Source organism: Hemibagrus wyckioides, linkage group LG03 (assembly GCF_019097595.1).
Source record: "Hemibagrus wyckioides isolate EC202008001 linkage group LG03, SWU_Hwy_1.0, whole genome shotgun sequence".
NCBI lineage: Eukaryota > Metazoa > Chordata > Actinopteri > Siluriformes > Bagridae > Hemibagrus > Hemibagrus wyckioides.
Genome location: NC_080712.1, coordinates 6,797,646 through 6,807,639, shown reverse-complemented (window position 1 = coordinate 6,807,639; position 9,994 = coordinate 6,797,646).

Below are 9,994 nucleotides of genomic sequence, written 5' to 3'. Positions count from 1 at the left end.
ATTGAATAAAAAAAATCACAATCTCACCTTTCAAACATGAAGCTTTAAACATGATATTTTTGCGTTCTGAGATTTCCATCTCAATCACGAGGAGACGGTATCACTCCTGCTGCTCTGCGAGGCTCTAGCTGATGAAAGGCAAGGAGGTGACAGTGAGGTGAATCAGAATCGTCTCAGAACCCGGAGTCAACACTCGGCATGTTTTGTACCGCTTTGATCTCGGACCTTGTGCACTCGTCTTCCCTCGTACGTTGATGAAACATCTTTTTCTATCTTGCTTTTCATTCTTTTCTCTTAACCCAAGTGGATGATGAAGGAAGTAAACAGTCAAATGAGTCAGTCGTATTTATTTATTTTTTTTTAAATTCCCTGCAGAGAGACGAGGGAATGACATTTCCTCCTGCTCTGGTTGTGTTCATGTTCGGCGTTGAATGTCTTTATCATGTCTCACTCCACAGTGGAGGTTAATACGAAGCTCATATAAAATTAGACACTCAGGGCTTGTAGTGTTTCATAAGTATTTCTGTTTTTTTTCTAGCCTACTAGGGTCAATATATTCATAGAAAGTTCCAAAAAAACCCCCAAAAATCGTTAGTTTTATTCACACAAATGTTTGTATCTTCAAAGTAAATGTTGATATCAAACCGTGAAAACTGAAAATATGCAAATAAAATTCAGTCAATAGACCAAGAGCTGTGTATGTTTGCTTTCATTCACTTTTCTATTATTAAATCTCAAACAAAATTCTGGAAAGGTTCTTATTTGCAGCCAGTGAAGGCTGGTACCTTTTGGACATTCAATTTCAAAAAGTTCATATAATCTATTAATAATCAAAAACAAAACAACATGAAAAAAAGCAATTTTCTATTGTCTTTTTTTTTTTAATGAAAATATTAATTGCATGAAAACAAATCAGAGAAATGTCTGGGTTTTTTTCTCTGATCCCGGAAGTTGACATTCACTAACATGTTGCCATGTTACGTAGCCGTTATTTAGCATGCTAAATTAGCTGAACCACAGATCAGCTGACAATGTGTCAGGATTCTGTTGAAGAATTTAATTTGATGAAGTGACAAACAAACAAACAAACAAACAAAACAAACAACAACAAGAAGCATAACATTTGGACTTTCTCATTTTATTTCTGAATTTTTTTTTTTATAAATTTAAAGGTGTTTATCTTCAACCACTAAAATTCCATGTAAGGTTATCCAACAGAGGGAAAAACACACATCCAGAACACATTGAAAGCCAACAGAGTCCTGACTCATTTTATATCAGATTCACAGCCAGAAAATATCTGACTTCCAGAAAGGAAAACCAGTGCAAAAAGGGTTAACATTTTCTGCATTAAGGACATTTTCTCAATGGTTTTGTTTGCTTGTCTAGAACAAATAAAATTTCTTTAGATTTTCCCTTTATGGCTTGATTTTGGATCTACAGCAAGTAGTCCCAAAATACTGCCTCACATCTTCACCGTCCAGGACTCAGCCCAAAGGTCTGATGTCTGAATTGTCCATGGGAAGCTGATGAGTATATTGCTGTGTCCAGGAATATGTTCTATAGGTGCTGAAAACAAACAGTACTACAGTAAAGTGGGTTTGCAGGATGAAGAGATTGTGAACAAGGGACTTTATGAATACAGCAGCAGCTCTTAGGTAGAAATCAACACTTTATGGAAGTATTTAATCACTAAGTACTGTGTGAGTGAGTTTGATTGATTTGTTTTTGTGAACTGAAATGCTTCAGGGTATCTATGAGTGACCATCAACTACAGGAGAAGGTCAGTTACACATCGCATGTAGTTTAGATCGACAGTACATCAGTGTTCAGTCACACCAGTGTTAGGTCTAAAGAATTATAGGCTTATCAACTAATACCATCAGTATGAGGGGTTTTTTTCTATCTACTAGTCACAAAATCTACTATGAAGATCGACTGGGATTGTTTAGAGCTCTTTGAAGCTGCATTTTGGAAGGTCAAACTCGCGGGCACCATTGAAGTCCACTGTATGGAGAAAAATCCTGAAATGCTTTCCTCAAAAAACATCACTTCTTTATGACTGAAGAAAGAAAGAAATGAACATCTTGGGTGGCAAGGGGGTGAGGTAATGATCTGTAGATTTTTGTTCTGGAAGTAAACTTCTCCTTTAAAACATAAAGCAGAACAATTCAGAAACAAATAAAGCAAATCAAAATGTAACAAATAAAAAATCAAATCAAATAAAAATAAATAAAAAAACCCTAAAGAACAAACCAAAAATAAATAAAATAAAATGAAATAACAAAAACAAACAAACAAAAACAAATCAATATCAAATAAAAATAATGCAAAGCACCATGTAACAAATACAAAAATCACAATAAATGCAAAAATGATTATTATTTTTGGCTGAAGGTCAAACAAAAATCCACTATTAAGATAAAGGAAGGAGGAAAGTGAAATATTACAAAAAAAAGAAGATATAAGTAAACGATAAGGCAAAAATTAAAAAAATAAAAAATAAAACAGCAAGAAGTTAACCGAAAAATATCAGAAATTAAAACAAAGTTAAACAAGTAAAAAAAAGCAAATAAAAATGCTAAATACTAAAAACCAATAAATAAAATAAATGTAAAAACAAACAAAATAAACAAATCAAAGTCAAATAAAAACAATGCAAAGCACAATGTAACAAATAAAAATTCAATCCAAACAAACACTAAATAAACAAAGCAAAATAATAATAAAAAATACTCTAAATATATCAAACAAATAATAGAAAAATCAAATGAAATGCAAAGCAAAGCAAAAGTAATTGAATAAAAATGTAACAAAAGCAAAAGCAAAAAACACTTAAAGTAATAAAATCAAAGCCAAAACAAATGAAAAACAAATAAAATCAAAGCAAAAGAAAGCACCATGGGGAAAAAAAGAATTAAAAAAATATTTAAAACAAACTATATCAGTAAGAGCCCCGTGGCAGTCATTTCTAAAGCCCCAGTGATCAGTGGCAGTTTGAGTTGAGGCAGCTGTGATATGATGGAGTTAACTTGCACAAAGTTTGTTATATTTATAGACACTAAGTTGGAGATGTCATCAATAATAACCAAGTGTGCCACTTAATTAGCTGAACTCTTCCCTTGTTTCAAAGCCTCGCTGCTCAGGAAAAAGGTTGCGCCTTCCCCGAGTGCTGAATGATGAAACTGGAAGCAGGCAGATGGATTCCTCCTCCCGTCTCTATGCATAATCTCTCTCTCTCATACCATGAGGCTGATGAGACGGGACACTTCTCAGTCGAGCCGCCTCGCATAACTCTGTTTCCTCAATTTGACTCGAATCTAAAATTCACTTTCCTCTCTGTCTGTCTCGTCACACGTCTCCTCATGCATCTCTTCCCTGCTTCTCAATTAAAGAGAAATGAGCCGCTTGTTGGGCGGAGGAAAGAAAAACAAGGAGTTAGAAGGGGAAAAGAACGGGAAAAGAACGCGTAACGTGGTTCCAACGTCAGAGTGCTGACTCAAAACTAAACACGACTCGATGAATTATTTGGACAGCGTGAGGTGGGGAAAAAAAAAGAGATACCGAACAAGGAAAGGGGAGAAAATGACATTGTTATTCATCTGTCTGGTTGTCACGGAGCTGAGGAAGCAAAAGATGTGCAAAGAAAACTTCAAGTGCACTCACTCAGCTCCCCAGAGCGAGAGCTACCACGCTTCAAACAAAGTAAACAAGTCATTTTCTCAGATGCTCACTTTAGGGTTGCTGCAGGCAAAAGCTGACTTCCTTTGTCAGGTGGCACCGTGGAACGTTTTTATCCCATGAAGGAGGAGATTTGAGCAACAGTGGCAGGAAATTCCCGTCCCGGAGAACCCTTGGGAAAACTAGCAGTGTGTGATTCACGGAATACCTGAATTTTATAATCTTAGCATTAAGAATGAAAGAATCTGGTGCTGTAGAGAATGTTGTTGATGCTTGTTTTACAAAATGCACAAGCAAATGTCTGCCCTGTCTCTCCGGTGTTCGGCAAGAGAGATGCATGATGGGCCATTTCTACTTCCTCACTTGTGTGTGTATGTTATGGTGGAGGAGGTGAAGCCTGATTTCTGTTCTTTATAGTAGTTTCTGGTACAATACTCTTCCATGCACTCCCAAGAAGTTCCCTGCATCATGTAATGTATCAATCAATCAATCAATCAAACATCTTTAATGCAAGCAAGCAAAAAAACTAACAATGGTTATAATAGACACCAACATGCAAACAAACATCTGCAATACAAACAAACAAGCAAATAAACAAACACCAGCAATTTAAACAAACACACAAATAAGATCTGTTATTCACACAAGCAAGCAAACAAACATCTGCAGTACAAATAAACACATAAATGACCAAAAAAATAAACAGCATCTGTAAAACATACAAACAAACAAACATCTGCCAATATCACTCACTCATTCTCTCACTCACTCACTCACTCACTCATTCTCTCACTCACTCACTCACTCACTCACTCACTCACTCATTCTCTCACTCACTCACTCACTCACTCACTCATTCTCTCACTCACTCACTCACTCACTCACTCATTCTCTCACTCACTCACTCACTCACTCACTCATTCTCTCACTCACTCACTCACTCACTCACTCATTCTCTCACTCACTCACTCATTCTCTCACTCACTCACTCACTCACTCACTCATTCTCTCACTCACTCACTCATTCTCTCACTCACTCACTCATTCTCTCACTCACTCACTCACTCACTCATTCTCTCACTCACTCACTCACTCACTCATTCTCTCACTCACTCACTCACTCACTCACTCACTCACTCATTCTCTCACTCACTCACTCACTCACTCACTCATTCTCTCACTCACTCACTCACTCACTCATTCTCTCACTCACTCACTCACTCACTCACTCACTCACTCACTCACTCACTCATTCTCTCACTCACACACTCACTCACTCATTCTCTCACTCACACACTCACTCACTCATTCTCTCACTCACTCACTCACTCACTCATTCTCTCACTCACTCACTCACTCACTCACTCACTCATTCTCTCACTCACTCACTCACTCACTCACTCACTCACTCATTCTCTCACTCACTCACTCACTCACTCACTCACTCATTCTCTCACTCACTCACTCACTCACTCACTCACTCATTCTCTCACTCACTCACTCACTCACTCACGCACTCATTCTCTCACTCACTCACTCACTCACTCATTCTCTCACTCACTCACTCACTCATTCTCTCACTCACTCACTCACTCACTCATTCTCTCACTCACTCACTCACTCACTCACTCACTCACGCACTCATTCTCTCACTCACTCACTCACTCATTCTCTAACTCACTCACTCACTCATTCTCTAACTCACTCACTCACTCACTCATTCTCTCACTCACACACTCACTCACTCATTCTCTAACTCACACACTCACTCATTCTCTAACTCACTCACTCACTCACTCACACACACACTCACACTCACTCATCTCTCTCACTCACTCACTCACTCATTCTCTCACTCACTCACCTCACTCACTCACTTCACTCATTCTCTAACTCACACTCACTCACTCATTCTCTCACTCACTCACTCACTCACTCTCTCACTCACTCACTCACTCACCACTCACCTCACTCACTCACTCACTCACTCATTCTCTCACTCACTCACTCACTCACTCACCACACTCTCACTCACTCACGCACTCACTCTCTCACTCATTCACGCACTCACTCACTACTCATTCTCTCACTCACTCACTCATTCTCTCACTCACTCACTCACTCACTCACTCACTCACTCATTCTCTCACTCACTCACTCACTCACTCACTCACTCACTCATTCTCTCACTCACTCACTCACTCACTCACTCACTCACTCACTCATTCTCTCACTCACTCACTCACTCACTCACTCACTCATTCTCTCACTCACTCACTCACTCACTCACTCACTCACTCACTCACTCACTCACGCACTCACTCATTCTCTCACTCACTCATTCTCTCACTCACACACTCACTCATTCTCTCACTCACTCACTCACTCACGCACTCACTCATTCTCTCACTCACTCACTCACTCACTCACTCACTCACTCACTCACTCATTCTCTAACTCACACACTCACTCACTCATTCTCTCACTCACTCATTCTCTCACTCACTCACTCACTCATTCTCTCACTCACTCATTCTCTCACTCACTCACTCACTCATTCTCTCACTCACACACTCACTCACTCATTCTCTCACTCACTCACTCACTCACTCATTCTCTCACTCACTCACTCACTCACTCACTCATTCTCTCACTCACTCATTCTCTCACTCACTCACTCACTCACTCATTCTCTCACTCACTCACTCACTCATTCTCTCACTCACTCACTCACTCACTCACTCATTCTCTCACTCACTCACTCATTCTCTCACTCACTCACTCACTCACTCACTCATTCTCTCACTCACTCACTCACTCACTCATTCTCTCACTCACTCATTCTCTCACTCACTCACTCACTCACTCACTCACTCATTCTCTCACTCACACACTCACTCACTCACTCACTCATTCTCTCACTCACACACTCACTCACTCATTCTCTCACTCACTCATTCTCTCACTCACACACTCACTCACTCACTCACTCATTCTCTCACTCACTCATTCTCTCACTCACTCACTCACTCACTCACTCACTCACTCACTCACTCACTCACACACTCACTCACTCACTCACTCATTCTCTCACTCACTCATTCTCTCACTCACTCACTCACTCACTCACTCACTCATTCTCTCACTCACTCACTCACTCATTCTCTCACTCACACACTCACTCACTCATTCTCTCACTCACTCACTCACTCACTCATTCTCTCACTCACTCACTCACTCACTCATTCTCTCACTCACTCATTCTCTCACTCACACACTCACTCACTCATTCTCTGACTCACTCACTCACTCACTCACTCATTCTCTCACTCACTCACTCACTCATTCTCTCACTCACACACTCACTCACTCATTCTCTCACTCACTCACTCACCCACTCACTCACTCACTCCTCCCACCACTCACTCACTCCCACTCACTCACTCACTCCTCACTCACTCACTCACTCACTCACTCACTCATTCTCTCACTCCACTCACTCACTCACTCACTCACTCATTCTCTCAATCTCACTCACTCACTCACTCATTCTCTCACTCACTCACTCACTCACTCACTCACTAATACTCACTCACTCACTCACTCACTCACTCACTCACTCACTCTCTCACTCACACACTCACTCACTCATTCTCTCACTCACTCATTATCTCACTCACTCACTCACTCACTCACTCACTCACTCACTCACTCACTCACCACTCACTCACTCACTCATTCTCTCACTCACTCACTACTCATTCTCTCACTCATTATCTCACTCACTCACTCACTCACTCACTAATTCACTCACTCACTCACTCACTCACTCACTCACTCACCACTCACTCATTATCTCACTCACTCACTCACTCACTCACTCACTCACTCATTCTCTCACTCACTCACTCACTCACTCACCACTCATTCTCCTCACTCACTCACTCACTCACTCACTCCTCACTCACTCACTCCTCACTCCTCACTCACTCACTCCTCACTCACTCACTCCTCACTCCTCACTCACTCATTCTCTCACTCACTCATTCTCTCACTCACTCACTCACTCACTCATTCTCTCACTCACTCACTCACTCACTCACTCACTCACTCACTCATTCTCTCACTCACTCACTCACTCACTCACTCACTCACTCATTCTCTCACTCACTCACTCACTCACTCACTCACTCATTCTCTCACTCACTCACTCACTCACTCACTCACTCACTCACTCACTCACTCACTCACTCACTCACTCACTCATTCTCTCACTCACTCACTCACTCACTCACTCACTCACTCACTCATTCTCTCACTCACTCACTCACTCACTCACTCACTCATTCTCTCACTCACTCACTCACTCACTCACTCACTCATTCTCTCACTCACTCACTCACTCATTCTCTCACTCACTCACTCACTCACTCATTCTCTCACTCACTCACTCACTCACTCACGCACTCATTCTCTCACTCACTCACTCACTCACTCACTCACTCATTCTCTCACTCACTCACTCACTCATTCTCTCACTCTCTCACTCACCATTCTCTCACTCACTTCTCACTAACTCACTCACTCACTCCACTCACTCACTCATCACTCCACTCACTCACTCATCTCACCTCTCACTCATCTCACTCACTCACTCACTCACTCACTCACTCATCTCACTCACTCACTCACTCTCACTCATCACTCACTCAATCACTCACTCACTCACTCCACTCATCTCTCACTCACTCACTCACTCACCTCACTCACTCACTCACTCACTCACTCTCTCATCACACCACTCTCTCACTCAATCACTCACTCACTCATTCTCTCACTCATCACTCACTCACTCATTCACTCATCTCTCACTCCACTCACCATTCACTCACTCACTCACTCACTCACTCATTCTCTCACTCACTCTTCACTCCACTCACTCACACTCTCACTCACTCCACTCACTCACTCACTCATTCACTCACTCACTCACCTCACTCACTCCACACTCACTCACTCACTCATCTCTCACTCACTCTCACTCACTCATCTCTCTCACTCACTCACTCACTCACTCACCTCACTCACTCAATCACACTCCACACTCACTCACTCTCTCACTCCACCACACACTCTCTCACTCCACTCACTCACTCACACACTCCACACTCACTCACTCATTCTCACTCTCTCACTCACTCACTCACTCACTCTCATTCTCTCACTCACCTCACTCACTCATCTCACTCATTCTCTCACTCACACTCACTCACTCACTCTCACTCACTCACTCACTCACTCACTCACTCACTCACCTCTCACTCACTCATCTCTCTCTCACACACACACTCACTCACTCACTCACTCACTCACTCATCTCTCTCACTCTCACTCACTCACTCACTCATTCTCACATCTTCACTCACTCACTCATTCTCACTCACTCACCTCACTCACACTCACTCACTCACTCACTCTCACTCACTCACTCACTCACTCATTCTCTCACTCACTCACTCACTCACTCCACTCACTCACTCACTCACTCACTCACTCATCTCTCACTCACTCACTCACTCACTCACTCCACTCACTCACTCACTCACTCACTCCTCTCACGTCACTCACTCACTCACTCACTCACTTCTCACTCATCTCACTCACCTCTCACTCACTCACTCATTCACTCACTCACTCACTCTCACTCACTCACTCACTTCACTCTCTCTCACTCACTCACTCACTCACTCACTCACTCACTCACTCACTCACTCACTCACTCACTCACTCACTCACTCTCACTCACTCATCTCACTCACTCATCACTCACTCTCTCACTCATTCACTCACTCACTCCTCACTCTCTCACTCACTCCACTCACTCACTCACTCTCTCACTCACTCTCTCTCACTCACTCACTCATTCTCTCACTCACTCACTCACTCACTCACTCACTCATCTCACTCACTCACTCACTCACTCACCACCTCACTCACTCACTCACTCACTCATTCTCTCACCTCTCACTCACTCACTCACTCACTCATTCTCTCACTCATCTCACTCACTCACTTCTCTCACTCACCATTCTCTCACTCACTCTCTCACTCACTCACTCACTCACTCACTCATTCTCTCACTCACTCACCACTCACTCACTCACTCACTCACTCATCTCTCACTCATTCTCACTCTTCACTCACTCTCTCACTCACTCACTCACTCTCATCCTCACGCACTTCACTCACTCATTCTCCTCACTCACTCACTCACTCACTCACTCACTCACCACTCATCTCTAACTCTCACTCA